The sequence below is a fragment of the Rhinolophus ferrumequinum genome, chromosome 22 (assembly GCF_004115265.2).
Source record: "Rhinolophus ferrumequinum isolate MPI-CBG mRhiFer1 chromosome 22, mRhiFer1_v1.p, whole genome shotgun sequence".
Taxonomy (NCBI): Eukaryota; Metazoa; Chordata; class Mammalia; order Chiroptera; family Rhinolophidae; genus Rhinolophus; species Rhinolophus ferrumequinum.
Genome location: NC_046305.1, coordinates 17,430,187 through 17,454,001, shown reverse-complemented (window position 1 = coordinate 17,454,001; position 23,815 = coordinate 17,430,187). Strand labels below are relative to the sequence as shown.

Below are 23,815 nucleotides of genomic sequence, written 5' to 3'. Positions count from 1 at the left end.
AAAGTGAAATTCCAAAAAGAGTGAGACTAGTACTCAAAATATTTAGAGGAGATACGTTGCTGGCACCCAAAGTTTGTGTCAGCAACTTTATTTCCTCTTCTCATTTCCAGCAACTCCATTAATAACCAGTGTGTTCACCACCTAACTATTGTAAGTACTGTATCTTGCAGCTAGAACTGGATAGATGCTCCTCCAATACTAAAGCCCAAAGCAGGAAATACACTTAAGATAGCTAACTGCCCAGGTCTATTAGGTTAGAAACTACATTAGGTTAAAAACAAACATAGCTCATGGCATTGAATCCTACTGCAACTCTCTTTTGTTTTTTAAATCCATTCAGGGTTGGTTCATTTCCTACCTTGATGAAACCTAGTCAGCCTCAGAACTTTTCTGTTAACAATTATATATATACATATATATGTATGTATATATAATATTAATATATTAATATATGTAATATTAATATAACATATGAATATATATTAAATGAATTCAGAAATTAAAATGCTGGGCCCATGTTTTCACCCAAAATTGAACTTGATTTAGAGTTGAAGTTTTTCTGCTCCCCAAGCTTAACCTATAGGGAAGGGTGAGGTCATTGACATTTCCTCTCCTCCCCTGCTGCCTTCCAAACTTTATAGCTTGATTCTTAATCCCACATGGTTGGAGAAGGTTGAAGGGGGAGAGATAAAGGAGGGAAAAGTTATTACTTCATGGTACCATTATAAGCTAGCTTTGTCATCTCTGGGCCTGGTACATATTAAAGCTGATTCTTTCTCTCATGGATGCTTTTGTGGATTCTTCTGAGATCTCGTCCTTGTATTCTCTGAAGTGTATCAACACATCTCTCTTTTAGCTGGGCTCTTGTGCTTTCTTTTACAGCCCCAATGCATCCTGCAGTCTACTTCCACAGGTCTTATTCTGAGTTTTTTTCACTCTACCAAGCAAACACCTTCTATAGGATTTAAGAGTAAAGGGTTCTCTTTAGTCCATGGAGAATACTCATAAGTGTATCCTTTTTTCCAACAAATTCTGAGAATGTAATTACTTCCTAAATGAAACACTCTATTCTGCTATAATTACTTCCTAAATGAAACACTCTATTCTGCTGTATCCCGGTATATTTCTCAACCATGACTAGACACAAGCCTACTGCAGGACACATATATTTAACCCTCTGATAAACTTTCTGATTGGTCTCTGTAAAGGTTTCTCTCTTGATTGGTTGTTAAGAGGTATATTCCTCCCAGATCTCTTCACCGAGGGAAGAGAATTTCTACCCCAAGCAGTGTCTCTAAAACAAGTAAACAAACAACAACAACAACAAAACCATTTCCAAAGTCCTTCTCACATCTCTACTATTCCAATCCTTTAATACTTGTGAAGTATGGATGGCATTTTAGAGTAAAATAATGTTCTCATCCACCTGCTTTCTTCAAAATGTAAAGGAGTAGGCTATATCACAACTCATGTTAGTACTTGGTATCTCAGGTCTTATATCTTAGGATCTTGACCAAGGCTTCCACTTTAAAGTTCAAAAAATACGTAAATCAACTTCCAAAATGACAGAATGAGAAACGTGGGAAATCCTCTCCCCAAAAAGCACTAACAAAAGTGGTTAGAGTTATCACAAACAACCACTCTGGAAACTGACCAAAAGACATGCAACACATGAAAAGCATTTTTTTTTTTTTAATCTGCTAAATTTCAGTAAGAACAGTGGGAATCTGTGACATTTTAGCAAGTGGCTGCTCCTATACACCACAACCCCTGTTCCACAGCATGGAAGTTCTATCTGGAAAGGCAGAGAGTAGCCCTGAGGAGCACGTGGGCATGGAGGCGAGGAAGACAGAGGGGAGGGCAGATAACTGTATTTGGAAGAAAGCATGGACACTTCTATGACCAGGGGTATTGTCAAAAACAATAGAGATGCAGTAGCCAACTATTAGGAAAGTTTAATGCTAGCATAGGATCCATGCTGGTTGGGGCAAGCAACAAAACAGCAGACCAGCTGGAAATTCAATAAGGACATCTGGAGAAGGAGACAAGCAGGGTGAGCCTTGCTGAGACCAACTTATTCTTGGTGGTGTGGAAGACTTTGTGTATATGCAAGACTGTACCATAAGAAGAAAGCTCAGAAGACTTTAGCAAGATACTCACAAAATGTGGCTTTGTGAATGCAGAAAATAAAAGCCAGGGAGGACTTGTAAATTCCCTGTACTTTGAAAGCATTCTCCAGGCCACATGCAGATTAATCCACAAAGGTTGAAGATTTACTTGCTCAAATGTTCAAGCAAACCTTTGGCCAATCACTGGCTGGCAGATAAGCTATGCTAACCCAGGGGCAACTATTTAACCAGGCTTAAAGATAAAACCACAATGAAAAGTAAAAATGGAGATGATCAGAGGCTGAACATTATAGGGAAAGACTCCACAGAATGAGGTGAGGAAAGTCATTAAAACAAACAGAGAGCAACAGTAACCTCCCTAGGGGGAGGGTCAGAATCCAGACTTGCTATAATATATAATCTAAAGTTTACAATTTTCAGCAGTAAAAAACAAACAAGCAAACCCAAAACAATGAGAACAACAAAAAGAAACCAGGAAAATGTGAGTCATACACGAGAAAAAAACCCAGTCAATAATGACTATCTTGGAGGGACTTCAGATTATAAATCTGGCAGACAAATATTTCAAAAAATCTGTTATACATATGTTCATAGAACGAAAGGAAATGATGCTTAAAGAATGAAAGAAAAGCATGACACAATAACATATCAAATAGAGAATAGCAATGAAGAGATTATAGACATTAGAAAAATATAACCGAATGGGAATTCTGGAGTTGAAACATAATTGAAATGAAAAATTCATGAGAGGGGGTGGGGGATGGGAGATGAGGGTAAGGGGGATCAAATATATGGTGATGGAAGGAGAACTGACTCTGGGTGGTGAACACACAATGGGATTTATAGATGATGTGATACAGAATTGCACACCTGAAATCTATGTAATTTTACTGACAATTGTCACCCCAATAAATTAAAAAAAAAAAAGAAAAGAAAAATTCATGAGAGAGAATCAATGGTAGATTTGAGCTGGCAGAAGCATCAGTAAATTTAAAGTTGCATTAATAGAGATTATCTGAAGAACAAAAATAAAAATGAAAAAAAATGAACAGCTTCAAAGACTGGGGGACAATATTGACTAATTGACTATACTAATGTACATGCAATGGGAATCTCAGAGGAGAGAAAAAAAGGAAAGAAAAAAATATTTGACGAAAATATTTGAAGTGGGTAAAATTTCCCCAAATGTGATTAAAAACCTGCAAAAAGCTCAACCAATTCCAAGCGAGATAAATACAAAGAGATTCAAGCCGAGACACATTTTCTTGAGAATCCAATAAAAAACAAAATCCTGGTAGTAGCAAGGAAAAAAAGGTTCATCACGTGAAAAGTAACCAAAATAAGATTAATGGATGATTTTTCATCAGAAAAATGGAGACTTGAAGGCAATGGGATCACATATTTAAAGTGCTGAAAGAACAAAACTACCAACTGAGAATACTATAGCCAAACAAAACAAAAAAAAACTATCCTTCAAAAAAGAAGGAAAAATAAACATATTTTCCCATCAATAAAAACTGACAAAATTTTTTGCTAGGTGACAAGCATTATAAGAAATAATGAAGAATGTTCAGGCTGAAAGGAAGTTATACCAACCAAGACAGTAACTCAAATCCGCATGAGGAAATAGTACTTTAAAAAGTAAGTAAACAGACAATTTTAAAAGATGGTATAAATATGTATTTTTTATCTTTTCTTCTCTTAACTGATTTAAAAGTCAACAACGTAAAATAATAATTATAAAATTATATCACTGGGCTTATTTAAAGATGTAATGTATGTGAAAATAATAGTACAACAGACGGGGGAGGGAATGGAGCTAAAATGAAATAAGGAAATAACATCAGATGGTAATTGAATCCACAGAAAGAAAGAAACAGTACCAGAAACAGTAAATATGCAGATCAAAATAAAGGAATCTATAAATACAGTTTTTTCCTTTTTTCTTCTCTAAGCTTCTTTTAGAAAGATGTATAAATCAATAAATTACAATACAGTATTATGATTTATAACATATAGACAATATACAAGGTGTGACAATTAAGTTCGCCAACTTGTTGCAACGATGTTGCTAACCATTTTTTCGATACCAGAGGGATTATTCATTCTGAATTTGTACCAACTGGACAAACAGTTCACCAAGTTTACTATTAGGAAGTTCTGAAAAGGCTGTGTGAAAAAGTTAGATGACCTGAATTTTCACCAACAATTCATGGCTCTTGCATCACGACAATGCACCAGCTCACACGGCACTGTCTGTGAGGGAATTTGTAGCCAGTAAACAAATAACTGTATTGGAACACCCTCCCTATTCACCTCGTCTGGCCCCCAATGACTTCTTTCTTTACCCGAAGATAAAGAAAATATTGAAAGGATTTGATGACATTCAGGACATCAAGAGTAATAGGACGACAGCTCTGATGGCCCTTCCAGAAAAAGAGTTCCAAAATTGCTTTGACGGGTGGATTAGGCGCTGGCTTCGGTTCATAGACAGCTTCCCAAGCAGAGTACTTCAAAGTTGACCATAGTGATATTCAGCAATGAGGTACTTTTTCTAGGATGAGCACTTTTTCTAGGATGAGTTTGTGAACTTAATTGTCCAACCTCGTATATGACAACAACATAAAGGAGTGTGGATGGATTGGAACTGTATTAGAGCACCATTTCTATATTTATTGATATAAAGTAGATTATAGTAAATTAAGGTTCATCTAGAAATAATTCTTAGAGCAACCACTAAGAAAACCACTGAAACATAAATAGTTAAAACAACAACAAAGGAACGAAAATGGTCCACTAGAAAATATCTACTTAAAACAAGGACAGAGGAACAAAAAAGAAATGAGACATAGAAAAAAGAAAGTAAAATGGCAGATAGAAATCTAACCATAACTATAATAACATTAAATGTGATCAGATTCAATACTCCAATCAAAAGACAAGAGGTTAAAATCTGTACATACAAAAGACTAATGAAATCCAAGTAAGGTCTGTAGTTTAGTTAATAGCATTTATTATACCAATGTCAGTTTTCTGGTTTTAGTAATATACTATGGGTATGTAAGATATTACATTGGGGAAGTCTGGGTAAAGTTATATAGGAACACTCTATAATATTTTTGTAATTTCTTATTTTAAATTATTTCAAAATAAATAAGTTGTTTAAAAAGTCCAATACATGTGGATAGATCTAATTTATATGTACAATCTTCTTTCCAAAGTTATGTTTGAAAGAAGTAACAAAGTAGTCATATGGGAAAATCAGTGGATAAGATTCACTGTCTTCAGGATAATCATTGGTCATTATTGTCCGACAATGATGGCATTTTCAATTCTCGTTACAAACAGGCACCCTTTCATCCTTTTCCCGCCCTAAATTGTTAACAGTAAACATAGACATTTCAGGTTTCTGTGGAATTACGGCATTTCTGTCAAGCTAGCCACATTAAACTAGGAAAATGTGTTTCTCTCCACAATGAACTCTGTCCTAGAAACCTTATTGAAACCAAGTTGCACAATCACTGTCATGAATGCTCATAAAACAGCAGTTTTGTTGTTGGTGGTGGTTGTCACTTTTTTTTATAACTAAGCTGAATAACCAGTAGTCTCGGTGAGTGTACACAGCCTTCGAAATCTGAAGAAAGATCTATGGACCTCATGGTTTCTTTCTTTCTTTCTTTCTTTCTTTACTTCTTCTTCTTTTTTGATTGGCTGCCCTGTATCTATAAACTTCCTGAACACTAATGAGAGGGACATTTAGACACACTTTTCAACACACACTTGTCTATGCAACTATTGGCTTTCAATGAATGCTCCAAAGTGTGTGGTCTTTCCAAAACCCATTTAGTCCCATTGTCAGGGCAAGATGGACTTTTCCGGGAAAAGTGAACAAGAACCAGAAACAGACGAGAGTGCTTTGTCAGTTCTCTCTCCCTGCATAAAGTGATATGACTACAGGAAAAGTGGGAGCTATTATTAGGTTTGTGGTCTCTGGAGGAAAGAAGGGTGGGAATGCAAAGGATCCTTTTCTCTCTCCCTCCATTTCATCCTGTAACAGAGAAAGAGCTAATAAGAGTCTCAGCACTGAAGCACCATGTTTCCCCGAAAATAAGACCTAACCAGACAATCAGCTCTAATGCATTTTTTGAAGCAAAGAATAATATGAGACCCGGTCTTATTTTACTATAATATAAGACCAGTCTTGCATAATATAATATAATATAATATAATTAACATAATATAATATAATATAATATAATATAATATAATATAATATAATATAATATAATATAATATAATATAATATAATACCGGTTCTTATATTAATTTTTGCTCCAAAAGACGCATTAGAGCTGATGGTCCAGCTAGGTCTTATTTTCCGGGAAACACGATACATAGTGGCAGGCTTCTCTACTGGAGCCAGACCGAGCTAAATTCAAGCTTGTCTCCTCCTTCCTCTGACTGACACTGTGATCCTGATCCTCAGTGTCCTTACCTGTAAAATGGGGATAGGAACCCCACCTCCCCTATACACACACACACACACACACACACACACACACACACACACCCCTCACAGAGACAGTGGGAAGACAAAATGAGAAAATGTATGTCAATCATCAAGGACAGTACCTAAGCAGGTCATAAATATACAAAATTATCATTTGTTACTATTATTGTTGTTTAGGAAACTGATGCTTTTCCCCAAAGTGCCACAACTTCCTGAGACTTATTTGGCACTGGAGATTTCTAAGAAATTCAGATAGGCAAATTTGCTAAACACCTTTTATAAAGACTATGTACTTTTTCATATGCAAAAATGAATTTTAATAGAGATTAAGAAATGCTGCTGTTTCTGATCTGTTAATTTTTTTTTTTTTAACTAAAAGTATTAGGACATGACTTGTCTGCTTTGAAATTCAAAGCTCTCTTCATTGTGCTGGATATAGAAAGACATCGTAAGAGCAAAAAGGGCCGTGCACTACTGTTTCCACAATCATCACATATAGATATTGTCGTGGGGGGCGGCCTGCGGGGCCTCTGGTCCCAATCCCCACATAAGAAGGCAGGATATGGCGAGGCCAAAAAGGAACACCCACGGAGCCATAGATAGGGGAGTCATACCACTACGTCCTCTCTGGCGGCTGGGGAGACACATGCAGTAGTAGCCACACGATCCGCAGTCCGCCATTCACTTCTTTGCCTGCCAGCCAACCAACCAATCAAAGCAGCCCTGCAGCCACACCAGTAGCCAATTGGCCAACTGGCTACATCTCACCGCCATCTACTACCCGACCCAGCACCTTTCTACATGAGGCAGAGACCCTGGAAACTGCTCTCTGGGACTCTGTCCCCACAGATATACAGTTACTATGGCATTACTAGAGTTGTAAATTCTTAAATTATTTTGCTTGTGCTTTTTTAAAACCTAGAATAAGCAAAGCATTTGCTATCACCAACAAGCACAGAAAAATGAGGAAACAACAGGAATTAAGATAGGTGAATGAGATGCTTAATATTAGAAATGTCTCTCACGCCACACTCTGAATTTAGTGCAGAAAATCTGTTAAGATTCTCCCAACGAATTCTAAAAGCATACTGCTGGATACAAAGGCACCGATTAATTAATTAGCTCTGTTTCTTAAGCCAGGAACCCAACAGTGTGGAACCTGCTTCCTATGTCCCACAGGCGCCTGGTGTTCACGCTATTCTTCGTGAATTGACTTTTCCCACTCTGTTTTCATTAGTGGGTTTCTGACTGTACTTCTTTATCTCTCGGATTTATATTACTGAGCGCTCATTACTTAAACAGACAAGTGAATATGGAATACCTACCAGAGTTTCAGAGAAGGAAAAGATTCAGGTGGTTTAAAATAGAACAGGTTTGATAGAAAAGATAAATAACTAAGATGATATTTGAAATCATGAAGGGGCTTAGATGTCTGGAAAGGGGGAATGGAAACACTTCCTCTAGGAAAGGCCATGAACAGGAAGTGGTAGCCACCTTGGAGAGGCCCCACCCAACCTCAGGCTCTCCCCGGTGCCACCCCCTCCCCCACACCTTCTCTGCAGGATAGTCCGTACTCATCCATCACGGTTCTGTGTAAACTCACTCTGAACTATTAGGTGCAAAAGTAACTGTGGTGTTTGTAATTATTTTTAACCTTTTAAACCACAATTACTTTTGCACCAACCTAATAAACCATCTCTTAATCTATCTGCTAGGCTAGGACCCTTGTATTTCTCCCTGATATCTCTTACCACATTATATACTATATACCATTACAAGGAGTGTACGTCTTCCCTCGCTGTAAGCAACATGAGGAAGATCTGTCTCTATCTTCCTGTGTTCCTGCTCAGCCCTGAAATGATCACTCAATTACTGCTGACTGAAGGATGAATGCACGAATTTGGGAATTTGTCTGGTGTATTTTGGGAAACTGGCCAGACCGTAAATGCGGTCTTGTGTTGAGAAACAATCAGGGGAAGTATCGTCTATTTATAGAATCTAGAATGACAAACTAGAAGATATCTTAGCAATTGCTACTTTCCTTACTTAATTTTAAAAGTTCACATTTACTGAGCACTTCCCAGGTGCCAGGAACTGTGCCAAGTGATTTATATACACCATCTCGTTTCATCTTTATAACAAGAGAGGCATTACGACAGCCATTTTAGAGATTTTTAAAAAAACTTAACCTTTAGAAAGGTTAAATGATTTGTCTAATTGACAACTCAGACTGAGGCAGTCTCCTTTAACCACACTCTACAAAAGAAGACTATTTCCCAGAAAGACTAAGAAACTTTCCCCAGGTCATCTACGTTACCAGGGGCTGAACTGGCCCTGGAATCCTGACACTGCCTCATACCCAATTCTTTCTATGTCATTCTGCCCCTTGACAAAAGACCCTTAAGGGATTCTGAGACATTACACTATAAGCAATAGCATTACGAGATAGTCTTAGCAGAGAGCTGGCATAATGGAAGTGATGCTTTGTATTAGTTTGCTAGGGCTATCCTAATAAAATACCACAGACTAGGTGGCTTAAACAACAGAAACTTATTTTCCCACAGTTCTAGGAGCGAGAAGTCTCAGATCAAAGTGTCAGCAGGTTTGGTTTCCTCTGAGGCCTCTTTCATTGGTTTACAGATGGCCACCTTCTCCCGGTGTTCTCACATGGTCATTCCTCTGTGCCAACACATCACAGCTATCTCTTTGTATATCCAAATGTCCTCTTCCTTTAAGGACACCAAGCAGATTGCATTAGGGCCTATTCTAAGGACTTCATTTTAACTCTATCAACACTTTTAAGGCTCTATCTCCAAATGCGGTCACTGCTCATGGGAGAGTTAGGCTTCAAAGTATGAATTGGGGGATGGGGCACCATTCTGTCTATAACACATCCATAATATAAATATAGCAGTTAAACAAAGAAGCATACAATTGTTAACGGAGAAACGTTGTACTTGAGGAGAGTAGGACACAACCAGCCAGAGAGGCCCAGATGTGATGTGATACGCACCTAAACTAGGATTTTGGAGGTATTAAAAAAAAAAAAGAGGAGAGAGCATAACATCTTTAAATGGGCCAGCCTCCCTCATTTGGTTATTTAAAAAGCGCAGGGGCACGCGGGCACGCATGCACATGTGCACGCAAACACACACACACACACACACACACACACACATTCTATAGAAATGAAACGCAGTACATAATTTTTTTTACCACTTGACAGTTGCCAAGGACTAATAAAGGTGAGCCTACCTTAACGGCTAGGACACTGGCTGGCCCAGTCTCACAGCGATGTTATGAAAGTCTCCTCACCCCCAAGCCAGTTTTCTGGTTTTCTTTCTTTCATCATCTGGTTTGCTGCTATTTTTCCATTATTTCACCTCTTGGTGGCCAAAAATAAGCACCCATTCTGGCTATATCTTAGGTCACACAATTTTGGAATTAGAAGGAAATGTTCATCACCACCGCCTAGACATTCAATGTGCAAATGTGTAAGCTGAGGCCTAATGATGAAAACAAACTCATCCAAGTTCACCCAGTTAGGCAAACAGCTGAACACATCTCATCACCCTCAAGCAGGTTTCTTTCTTCACACTCTACCAGCACCCTGCAACCCAACCTTTCCTGCATACTCAGGTCAAAAAGGAAATATAGCCAAAATAAAACAGGACATTCAGGTAAATTTTAGTTTGACCAAAATTTTAAGTTGCCAAGTTATTGGTTGTTGGTAGGCTCAAGATACGAATTTGAGGGAAATAAATAATGGAATTTGTCTCTATGATTGGTCAAATACAGCTTTGAGTCATTTTCATCTTTTATACTTTTCTAGGTTGGAGACTTAGTCACGAGAAGCTTACTTACAAATACTAAATGGATTGTTTAAAAAATTCCTCTTCCTACACACTATTATGAAATAATATCCCATTGACAAGTATGAATTATGTTATGCTCATTTTCAGAAAATGTAGGATAAAATTTTACTTTCTGCTGAAAAGAAATTGAGACTGGTGATGCACTGAGTGTTAACACTTTTTAAGTATACCTAAGAATGTAGCACAAAATGCTAGGAAAAGGAGAATGCTTTGAGAAGTGTATTTACTGCTTGCTACGGCTCTCTCCAGAGCAGATGGTATGCAAATACACTCCCCTAGGGAGCATTTGTGTTTTGTTGAGGGTTCCACTCCCTCCTTAATTGCTGCCTTATTATATGACGTACTCAAGATTGCCACAGCAGGGAAAGCCATGCATATTTTTCTAAAGTAAACAGTCCTGGGAAAACCCCCAGGAAAACCGTCATACTAGTTGTAATGTTTCATGAGTGCGAGACTGATCTTGCAGTTGAAGTATGAATGTTGACTATGACAATGAATGTTGACTTTGAAGTGGAAAAAAAGGGACAGAAAATATACCACCTCATTTTAGGTGTCATTGTGAACTCACACCACTAAACCCTAGCCAAGCATTCTACAAGTCCTGGATTGGGCAACATGTAATAGGTATTCAAGTTCATCATTCCTTTGTCAGGTTGTAAGAAAATTTGAAATGTGCTTCTATTAGGTTGGTGCAAAAGTAATTGCGGTTTAAAAGGTTAAAAATGATTACAAAAACCGCAATTACTTTTGCACCAACCTAACAGATACTGTGAGTGACAGTTCACTTCTGAAATGACCAGGAAAGCCAAGGTTTTGCAGGACAAGAGCTCTGTAAATAGAAAGTATGCATTTCAGGGGAGTACCCTCAGGAGTTCTTAATCTTTTTTGTACCATGGACCACTTTGGTAGCCTGGTTGAAGCCCAGGGATCCCTGGATACAGGATGACATTATAAAATTCATGAAATAAAACATTGGAAACAAAACAAAAAGAAACCAATTATATCAAATTGCATGAGCGCTTGCAGTCTAGGAGTTCCTTAAATGCTAACTGCGTATGCTTTAGTGCCTGGCGGCACTCTGCAGAGTACACCTATACAGTTCTAAAGTTCAATGTAAAATTTTTGAGGACAGAAGAACTTACAGCACAATAAAGAGGAAAATGATAAAACAAACAAATAAACAAAACTAAGTTCTTTTTTGTACCATTAACATCTGCTAGCACCATAATGAACATGTAATCAAAAATATTTCGGTGTTACATATAATAAACAGGTTGAAATGAACTAGAAACATTGTCATTTGCTCCAAAATATGAAATTTGCATTTCCTCTACCTTTGATCAGCAAGCTGGAGAAGACTGCCAAGGACATGAATAAAATCTTTTAAGTTTCAGTTGAGCTTCTGCTGGTGAGCTATATAATGCCTCAGTGGGTTTTGTGAAAATATGAAATTAATGAAAACAATCTTACACTCTCCTTCTCATTTGGCAGATGCCGCCTTCATTTTGAACAGGAAGCAGTTAGATAACTGTATCCAAACCATAGCCGAACAAATAGGAGTAGAGCCAGGAATAAAGTACAGAATGACTTTCTAATTTACAACATGTCCCATCAAGACAGGAGGAAAGGAAGGCAAAGAAGAATCTTCTGAGTGCCAGGCAGTGCATCTGGGAAAGGATGAAGCCAGAAGCAAATTCCAGCGCATCTGACCACAAAGAGCTTCCCCTTCTCACCACGTGCCCAGCTTACCCACACAGACTCATGGCTTTCATTCATGAAAGCGCTCACCCATCATTAGTGTAAAACTAAAGCATTTTAATGTTAAGAGGATGTATGAAAAATGGCTAATGAATTTAGAAAAAAAAGAAAATGAGGGGTGTTTCTTTTACTGAGGAAATATGAGTCAATACTTTAATACCATTATTTTAGCTCTTCAAACCTTATCATTTTAGTTATGGTAACCAGTGTTAAAAAAGAAAGGACAGGTCCAAAATGGAGTTACTTGTGCTAAACCCCACATCAGCAAACCAAGATTAAATTGCAGTTTCAACATCTCTCACAGGCATGTGACCTTTAAGTAGTCAATGTGGAATTACCTGATCAGCATTAGTGAAGTTATCTGTGATAGACCCTCACCCTTTCCCCCAAAGGAAAGTGACTGCCTGAAAGAACCCACTCTTTATTAGAAAGTTCCATTTCCAACCATTTTTGCCTATGAAAGCCTTTATTTTGTACAGCTCCTTTCTACCTGTTAGGTGGGATGCTGCCCAATTCATGAATCATTGAATAAAGCCAATTAGATCTCCAAATTTACTCAATTGAATTTTGCTTTTCAACACCAGCTGTTCTCTAAAGCTTTAAGGCTTGCAAAAGAAAAGGAAATGACTTTTAGTCTAACAATGAAGGATTTAGGTCAAGTTGAAGAAAGTATATCCTGTTAGCAGGGCTATAAAAGAAAGATCCTTTTTTGGATGATGGATCCTTACTATTGTTTCAGCCATCTTTACACTGTAGAGTTGTAATTGTTCTAATTGTATAGAGCATTATCTTGAGGGGGGAGGCACTAACATGCCCTCAGAAATCTAGAGAAGTAGGCAAAAGCTAAGCAAACTGAGAGGTGTGAGATAAACCAGACACAAGAATTTAGCTAAGCAACCAGTAAAGGCAGGCATGGTAACTGTGAAATAATCAGAGCTTAAAACAATGACAACAACAACAAATCTAGCAAGTAAGACTAGAAGAAAAAGGAATCCAGCATGATGGTTCCTGGAACAGGTAAAGGCATTGAGATTCGCTGAAGACCTAAACTGGGCCTAGCAACTGGCTAGGTAAGGACGCCCACAAGAGTTTGGATGGAACAAAGACTCAATTCCTGCCTCCTAAATGCTGGAACTCAAGCCAATTTGTTACTACTTCCTACTAGTTAATAATTACCTTAGATAAAAGGACCTGTATTCTACAAGCTCATGAATGTCTACGCATTTTTGTTTTATGCATTTATGTCTTCTTTTGTTTTTGCTTAGTGTACTGATCCTTCGTTTTAAGGATTTCCAGATTTTCTTTCTTTCTTTCTTTACAAACTCCTACTCTAAAAGAACCCAGCCATGCTAGCTTCTCTGGGTTTGCTCCCAGTATTTTAACATAGCTGGAGAAAAAAACCATGGAACCTGGGAGACTGGTTTCACTTTAGGTTCCCATTCTTAAAACTCAAAGAGCTCGCAACACTACACAACATCTTTCTGAGTTTCTCTAGTGAACTTGCATTCTCACCCTCGAAAATGACTTGCTTCTTCCCCTCAATCAAGTCTCTCACCCCACTCCCACCGTCACCCCACTCTTAGCTGACGACCTCATCTCTCGTCACTGAGAAAACAGAAGCAAAAGAGGGAAGTTTCTCATCTTCCCACCAGCAAATCTACAAACTCTTCTGCCTGTACACAAAGGAGGCGGAGTTCCTCCTCCTGTTACAGACGTGGCCCCACATGTGTCTCTCTGGAAGTAAAAGTCCCACTTTCCTCCTGGAGTACTTCACTCTGAACGCCATGACTTTCTTTTCTGAATCAGCAAACTATACTTTCTACTGCATAATCTGATGGCAAACCTGTTATAGTCTCCCTCTACTCCGTATTCCTTTTCCCTCTGTCTCTCCATTTTTATGTGTGTATCTTGGCAGATTTCTCTAAAGGGCCATTTTCTCACTGTATCCAGGTTCTAAGAGTCCTCACTTCCATCCACTTGCCATCTCATTTCCACTTCTTTGTCACTCTGTCCCGTCGACTGAAACTGCTCTTTATCAAGATCATTAAGGACCCCCAAGTTTTCAAATGTAGTCATCACTTTTCTATCTTCCATTTCTTTGGAACCACTTTCCCTCCTTTGTTCCCATGACATCACCCTCAGCCCTGGTTTTCCATCTAATTTCTCGCTTGCTTCTTTGAAGGCTTATTTACAACTTCTGTTCTCTGCCTGGAGCCTCCATCTTGAGCCACACTAGTCTCATTCCATTTACCTCCCAGACATGGCTTCTCATCGCTCACATCTTGGCTTAAATTTTACCTCTCAGCAAAATCTTCCTATCTTTCACCTCCCGGGTTATTCTCTACTATGGAAGTCCATTTATTCCCTTTATTATCTGTTTATTGCTTGTCTTAATTATTGTCTCTCTCCTCCTAGAGGGAATTAACTGTACCTGCTTTATTCACCCAGGTATTAGCACAGTGTCTGGGATGTAGTCAGTATTAGTTAAAACTTATCAAATCGGGGAAGGAATAAATGCACACAGGCCAATGATCAACAATTCCTGGTTGATAATTAGTAAAAGTCCCACTTTCCTAATTTTTCCAAAAAAAAAATGCATTTTTTTTGACCCAATAGGTAAAATTCTTAAGTGAAAAAGAGAGAACAGAATATCTAAATTTCTTCTTATGATACCTATTCTTTATCAAAGTACCGAAAAGATACATTTTTCTACTGTTTTCCTAGGTATACTATACACATTCATAAAATAGTACCTAGAAATTATTTTCCTCACAGAAAATATAATTTATACAAGAGCGTTCTTTTCCTTGTGATACTAGCACATCGCTCATCAACCAAGTCAATTTGTCAATTTGCAACATGATTTAAGTAGATGGTAGGAATTTCTGCAAACATTGAATGAGTCTCACAAAATTCTTTTATCGTTTTTCATTGACAACAGTGGCATTATTAGTGATAAGGATAAAAAAAATTCCATGTAAATATTGTGAACTTTTATATAATTTAAATATAAATCCCTGGTTATTGCCACCTCAAAAAATAAGGATCAAGTAGCAGATTATAAGTAACCATCTTAATATTTAACGATTAATCTTTTAATTAACCAAGAAATCTCTTTAAATTAGAATTTTTGCTATGAAAAAAAATCCTCCTTAAATATGTTAGTAGCACCTTCTTCTAATAATCTAGGATATAACAATACTTTGAAGTTATTATCTGAATGTGAATTCCCATTATACGTTATAAGTAGTAATTTAAAAGACTGCCATGGACAGTGTAGATGCCGGACCACTACACTGTATACCTGAAGCTGAAGCTGAGTAACATTGAATGTCACATAGGGAATAGAGTCAATGGAATTATAATAGCTATATACGATGTCAGAGGGGTAGTATCACTAGGTGTAAATGTCTATGTACATTGTTTTGTACACCTGAAACTAAAAAAAAAAAAAAAAAAAAAAGACTCTGCCATGAACTGTGGAAGTGCCCTAGTGTTTATCTCTTTGAGATCTAAGTTCATGATCTCAACCAATTTTAAATTCATTTGCCTCTTCTTCATGACAGTTGAATGGAAAAAAAGTCAATACCTGTTTGAGGTTTGTGGTAGATCTCACAAGGGATTGATGGCTATTACAAAACTTTAATCATAGACGCAGGGGTCTATACAGTATGTCCCCATAATTGCATGCATCTCTAGGCACTTTTCTCCCAATTGCATTTCTATAAATTCTTACCTAAGTGCTCGAAATTACTTTTCTCAATACTTTCAGAACATGACGTCAAATACTACATGTAAAAAGCCCACAAAATAGACTGCCTTTTTGTTTCCATAAATTAAAAAATTAGAGCCTGAAGAAAACTTAAAGACACCATTTATCTGCCCCCAGACTATCCTGAGCAGACATTGGATCTTCTACAACTACCGCTCCAAGAACTTGGCAAGAATACCTCCTTCCTTAAGGGGCCTAACACCCCAGCTGATTGCCTATGAACTGCGTTTAACTTGCTTATCTTGTTAAAACTGTGGGCATCAAAGTATGAGGCAAATAGGAAGTGTGTCAATTTACTGACTGAAATTCAGAACCCAATTGCTGACCTAATATTTCTAGAGGCACAGTTGCATCCAGCAGTCAAACTTGACCTACTATGTATTATTTATTACGATGTTAACGTATGTATAATAAACCATTTTACAACTAATGTAAGTTTTTACCCCTGAAAAAGAGTGTCTAGTTTACCATAAGCTACTGGATTATTTGGAAAGGTAAAATGATAATGATTTTTTTTTCTATAAATGGTTAATCCAAGGTCAGAGTAGCCATTTTGATACAAATACTTTATGCCAACTGCCAGGGTTAAAAAAGGCAAAAAGAGCCATAAGCTCCATGGGTTATACAAAGACTATTCTAAGAGAATGCTCGATTACCAAACGGAAGTGAAAACTTTGGTAATATTAGCACTTCTTGTATAACTCATTATGTGTTTACTTTGTATTTTTAGATAAAATTTCACATACTTCATCATCTTACAGTGGCATATATCTATATAAAATGCTAAATAGTTCCAAAATATGAAATTCTAAATCATACACTACTTTTTCAATCATTCCTAGATGTTTGTGCTACTTCCTCTATCAGGTCAATCAGTAATCCAGTTAAAGGAACAGAACAATTCAGTTAATATGGAAACATGCATTGGGATGTGTACTTTCTGGATCTCCCCTTGTAATTTTTCTGATGTTAACATAAATAGGAAGAGGTTAAGAGACTTAAATAGCATGGATCAAAACTGATCAACGAATCCATTATGCAGTTGAAACATACAAAATGCATCAAAATGGAAATCTTAAGATTTGGACATTAAAAAAGCCATTTGACGTTTCAACGTTTCTCTTTTCACATCTGTAAAATGTGACTACCTGCTCTCCTAACTTGCAAGGTTATTGTGGGAATGAAATTCTTAAGCAGTCTTCTACATAAATCACAACATGCTATGCAAATGTAAGATATACTGATATTGCTTAAAACTAGATAATCAGAAAATAAATTGTAAATTAATAATAAAATGAAAACCTAAGCAAGTATAAGCTGAGTATTATAAATACATGACTTTCTGTACTATAGAATACTGAAATTACACATATTACGGATGTTTGCTGAGTTTCTCTATAGTCCTTTGAATTCATTAAATAAGTGATTAGGCTGGTAGTGTTACATGAAAAATCTGCTTACAGTAAGCACTGAATTATTTAAACTTATTTTCTATTTGTACAAAGGGGAGAGAAACTGTATTTTCAAAGAATGTTATAAGAATCAGAGAGACTCAAAAAACAGAATCACATAGCAAGCATAGCAAAAATTTGGTGCATCTCTCTTTTCTCAGGCAGGTGATGGTGTCAAAAGACCAGACCACTATCTGCTATCTACTATCTTCTTTGAAAAGAACTCAAGAACCAACCTTTTGGTTCCCCTAACTGTCACTGCCCAAATCGTCAAAGAGTAGAAGATGAAGCGTTGACGAAAATTTAAATTCATTTTTTTCTAAGTTGGTTCTTGACAAACATGGGCACTATTTTTCTTACAAAACCTTTATAAGCAATCATCATGCAACCCTTAGTTCTATTCCATCTTCTCTAGATTTTGAAGTCTGGATGTTCCAGGAGCTGTGGGAGATTCTACAATGTTTTGGCCCTCTTCTCAGAGCCCTCTTCAATTTCCCTAATTTTGTAGAATATGATAGTCTATGCGAATGAAAATGACTTGCTTTCCTTGTTCTATGCATCTCACCCATTTTTAAAAAAAGGGTTTGAGGAAACAATAAGATTAATCCTCCAAAACTAAGAAAAGCAATGTTTCCAGAATTTCTGGTTCCAGTCCAGCATTTCTGTTTCCAGTTCAAAATTTGGCCTTTAAGTTTAAGACTCCTAACACTCTTCAAAATTGAGGACTCCAAAGGGCCTTTGATTATAGGGGTTATATCTATTGATATTTATCAAAGTAAAAATTAAAAACTAAAAAAGATTTTAAAATCACATTGAATGAGGCAATTCATAAACACAGACATCTAAGTGGACACTGAAAATTGTTCAATCTTGTTTTTGGAAGAAATGCAAATGCAAACAAGATACTATTTTCATATAACAATTGTCTAAGTTTTGGGGTTTGTTGTTTGTGTTTGATAACACAATGTTGGCTTAGGGAAATTCTACTCTCTTCTACTGCTTATAAATGGATACAATCTTTCTTAAGAATAAAATGGCAAAAATAATACCTAGTATTCCATGACATATTGCTAAATATTTTTAAGAATTGTCCAAATACTCAATTATTATTATTATTGTTATTATTATTATTATTATTATTGTTATTATTCCTATTTTACAGTTGAGAAAAGTACATTTTGGTAAAGCAATTATTGGCTTATGTATGACCTCACAACCTGTAAGCAGTGAAACTTTTGTTAGAGCCTGGAACATACATTATAAGACTCTATCCAAAGGAAGCAAACAAAGATGTGTATAAACATTTATATAAGAGGTCCTAGCTAAAACATTGTTAATAATAGTGGAAAACTATAATCCACCTAAATATCCAACAATTTATGATTCGCCAACATTTCCACAGACTGAAAATTACATCACGGTGAGAACCATAATCTCTTGTTCATGGATAGATTGTCATTGCTTGCAGTGCCTGACACATATAAGGGACTCAATAATATTTGTTTAAGATATAAATGAACACAAGTTAAGATATAAATAATGCATGAGTCCAAAAAAAATCATACTTACAGAAAACTCCATGATTGAGGAGGAAGCATGTTATAAAACAGCATGAACAGTGTATTAAATTAATTAAACAAAGAAGCCATAGACTGAGGTAACTCCAATGCCATGGTGGCCTACATAAGTAAACCAAAATCTAAACCTGGAAATGCCTCAAAGTTACAAAATTGAAACCTAAGGACAACCAATTACAGCCAATGAAACTTTAAGCTACAGCCAAGTAATAATTTCCTTACTTTGCTTCCACTTTTTCTCTATAAAAGTCTTTCCCTGAGATCCTGTTGGTGAAGCTCCTAACCACTTCCAGTTTGGCACTGCCTCATTGCAATAGATTTTTGTTCAAATAAATGCCTCAGTTTATCTTTTAACAAGTATGATCACGATTTTATAACATCTGCATGTAAATGCAATTATAGAAAAATGTATAGAAGTATAAACAGATGTATATACATGAATTCCTGTCTCTTTGTCTCCGTGCTGATGCACTCTAGTTACTCAATAAATATTTGTTGACTAAATGATGTTTTAAAAGTAGTACCCCTTAGATGGATTATGGGTAATTATTTTCCTTTCCTTCTTTGCAATTTTCTATATATAATTAAATTTAAACAGTGAGCATGAATTATCTTTGTAATAAATAAGAATATAATAAAACAATAATGCTGGGAAATATTGATAGGAATTTTGGAGTAAAGGCAGCAAATACGGACATCTCACAATCTAGTTAAAAAGAAAAACAACTTGCATCTTATTTTCCTATTATGTTTCACTTGTTGCATTCAGCGGTAAAAAATATCATATGTTACAGAAAAATGGCAAGCTTAATATTGTACATCTAGCTATTATTAGGGCTGAATCTAAAATCTAGGTCACTTGGTTTCTAGGCAAGTAGATTTTTCCATCACACCAAATTTCTTACTGTTCCAGAACACTACTAAATAAATGACAATATGGGCATTGCAATAGTCACTGTTAGACAGTTCTTTACTTATAAGTAAAATGATTTGCTAATTATTTGGTATTACCAGAAAACTCCAAACTTCTAAGAAACTGCATTTTCATGTGAGATGGATTGTTTTGGAGGGATTTATGAATTTCCTAAAGCTGTTTCCAAATTTATGTATATTGGAGGAGCATATGTACATTATTATAGAGAAGAGCCTACAGCTTTCATAAGACTTGTAAAAGGGTCTGTGATTTAAAAAAAGAAGGTTGAGAGTAATGAAAGCTCTAAAGTCTGCAAGCAAGAGGAGGAAAAAACTGATGGTAAATAAAAGGCATATGGGGGGCAAATTCACCACAGCTAAGTCTGTCTTCCTCTTTTTGATTGCTGGAACATATTTTTAATGTGCAAATGTTTCGGTTTCATGACTTTGCTTTCTAAGCAGTGACACTCGGAATGATACTGATGGGTTAAAAACACAGGCCAAATTATCTCTCTGTTATGAACTTCATCAGGTACTAAGAAATCGATTCAATAATTTTCCTTTTCTTAATTAAACATAAATGCAAAATACTTCAAAAGTGACTCACAATGTTAAAAATATAAATGAATAAAAAGAAGTTATTTTGAAATATTTTGCTTTTATGTTTAATTAGGAAAAGGCAAATTATTGAATCGATTTTTCAGTTTCTTGTCCCATAAAATGTGCTTTCCCTTACAGGAAGTTTGTAAAGTTGCTGTGAGCAATGCAGATTAAACACTTCTCTATGCATTTCACAATTATTGCTTAATTTAAAAATGTGTCTTTTCCCCAGCTCAATGAAAGAAGCAAATAACTATTTCTAATGCCAACATCAAACTTGATTGGCAAGTTCTAGGAACTTCTGGAATATAATTTAAAATTCTTAAAGAGGTTTGTTTCACCACTACTTCCTGCAAATATCTTTTGTGCTACAATTTCACATTTGTGCAACAAATAGAAACAAAGCACAACACAAATTCTCCTTGAAAGGGCTAAATATGCAAATATCATAATTCAGAATTATCACCCATCCAAACGTACTCTCCATCTGCGTTTGCTGAATAAATGCTTACATCATCAACCAGTATTAAGAGCATTTGTGTTCTATTTTTTGAGGTGAAAATCCTTATTTTTAAGACTAACATGATTCTAAGATTTAGTCGTTAAGACAAATGATTTAGATATGTTAAGCCACTATTATTTTATATCCAATGCCTTTTTTGCTGCTGCTTCAAAAACAGAATAACTAAAATAGCATTCACACTCAAAACTTAACTTTATTATTTGATCAAATCTTTTCCAGCATCTACTTTTGAACTCTGTTCTGGCATGTTCAATAACTCAGAATACCAGTTGTTTCATAATTAATTTTTCAATATTGTCTTCCTTTTCGCATAACACTGTAACACATTAAATACCCAGGAATGCTTTGCATAATAACCGACAAGACTAGTTTTAAACTAAAACTTAAATGAGTCCACAAATACCGTCGCTAAACATCATTAAAGCTGTCAAACGCACGCTGCTCAAGTATGGGGATCTGTAACCATGGTGGCGTCACGTGGAGCTCTAATAAAGCGCCACCTCACTACTGTTTGAATGTTGGCTTTCTCTCGCGGCTGTTAAGTGAAGGAAACACCTTATCACTCTGACTCCACAGTGCATGTAGACCCCAGAAATGAGGCTGGCATTTCTTAGAAGAATATTAAGTGCCCTGATCTGTGTCTCATTTCAAAAGGCAGAGGACGTGCAGACTTTTTAAAGCAGTGAACACGTACTAGATTTCCCTCTGCCCTTTCTCCCTTCCAAGTAAAATACAAACTTCAACCTAAGGAGGGTGGGAGAGAGAAGTGGAGCGGGGGAAAAGTAAATATATTGCTTACAGTTCCCAGAGTTACATGAGCTTCTTCGGGCTGCTTTTTGCCTCTAGCTTTCTGTCAGGATCCTTTTTCAGCCGGGGACCACAAAGGAGTTCAAGTGTTATCCTTGGTAGGAGGAGCTAAAATGTGGGCTGGTTTCCTTTAGTCTTCGCAAATGTTTTAAGGTGGAATTAAAGAGGAAGAGAGGAAAGCAATTGTTCTTGCAAAAGCTAATGCCCTAAATGTAAATGTTCACTTATGAGAACCAAAAGTTTGGAGTCAGAAAACATGCTTAAATAATATGGGATTTAACCGGTCCTATATTACATGGATCTTGGTGTGTTTGTGTGTGTGTGTGTGTGTACTTCTTGTCCTTAAGTAGTTATGCTTCCTCTTTTTTTTCCCAAACAAGAACTAAATAGAAAAGATGAATAACCTAGAGCATTTTTGCGTTCTTTAAAAATATAAAATGAGCACATTTTGAAGATGAACCATATAAGACCACTTTAAAAATCAATTCTGTTCAAATATTATGCCCCCAAACTGAAAACACCTGCGTTGATAATTGTTTGTTTGTAAATTTAAGATTAAAGGCATACCAAATACTGTAATACATATGTTGAGATTTAGGGGGGAAAAAATCAAATCAGGTTGAATTACAAATTTGCAATGTAATTTCAAATACCTGATATCACTTTAATAAAGGTATACAGTTTAAATTTATTCAAATTTCATAAGAATGATTCATTTAGCATATCTTGTTTTCAAGCACAGCATCTTCTATTTTGGCCTTTAATCAAATACTGAGCACACTTTCCTAGCTTTCTTATAACATTTTCAAGGACTGTAATTTCTGCAGACCCCATTAGATCTTCTGGATTATCTGCTTTCTGTAGCCCCAAATTCAAATCTTTTTTGTTTCTATTTTCTCCCATAAATTCAACCTGATATATTATAAATCTTTCTTAATAAAGGCCAGTGATATCTCACAGGGATCAAGCTCTTTCTCTCTCCAAAGAAGACCCCCGATTTTTTAAAAGGTGGTGTCTGATAAATAGAGGAGCAGAGAGTACATGGTTCTTTTTCACCTTTTCTTTCAGGTACAATTGGTGAAAGAACATGCTTTTCAGGGCATGTTCAGCCTAAGATTCTGACAAAGACTCCCTTGAAAAGCAGCTTCACATGTTCCCATCAGTTTGATAATCAAAGTTTGTAGCTCTCGCTATTTGAAGAGGATATCCAATAGTGTGTCATGTGTTAAAGATAAGGAAAAGTTTTGATTAAATGCTTTTCAAGAACATTTCTAAAATGGCTAAGGTTAAAATACATGGGGAGATATTTTCCGCTTTCCAACCTCACTTAGTCAAGCTGACTTAGTTCCTTAGTTCCTTGCCTGAAGTGAATAAAAGCTTCTGCAAGTATGTCTCCCTCTCTGTGGCTGATGTGGACCATCTGCAATTTCCCCATTCTGTGGTTCTGTGTCCTTTATGCCCACAACCATTTTGGCTCCCTGCTTGTGATCTCGTTGTTCACGGAGACCCCTAGGTGGATGGCACAAGTTCACTTTCCCCCAAATATTTCCAGCATTAGCCTCCTGGCTCCAAGAACCTCTGCCTCCACTTTATTGGTAAGAGAGCCCTGCCCTCACAGCCTACCTTAGGCGATGGGATCAATCAGGTCTGAAGAACCCCCTTCCCTGAGCCTGTCCATCAGTGAAGATCAGTTAGGAGAAGGAATATACGTGGAACCCAGCTGAAACTGAGCAATATTCTAGCAGCCTCTTTAAATTCAATTCCACCTTTTGCGTTTTTGCCAGACAATGAGTGTCATATTGTTTGTTATTAATTATCACCATCTTAAATTTTACACTGAAAATAAAAAGCTAACTTTAGCATTGGATAAGTAAGCAAAAGGAACAGCCTCAAAACTGGCT

The 23,815-nt window shown here is 36.5% G+C and overlaps 1 protein-coding gene across 1 annotated transcript in view; it reads right to left on the bottom strand.

Annotated features, from left to right (window-relative positions):
* Positions 1–22,013, bottom strand: part of PLA2G4A (phospholipase A2 group IVA) — a 139,368-nt gene extending 117,355 nt beyond the window's left edge. The window contains exon 1 of the mRNA XM_033091978.1: positions 21,907–22,013. The gene's annotated coding sequence lies outside the window, so the exon portion shown is untranslated. The remainder of the gene's footprint in view (positions 1–21,906) is intronic.
* Positions 22,014–23,815: the final 1,802 nt, after the last annotated feature.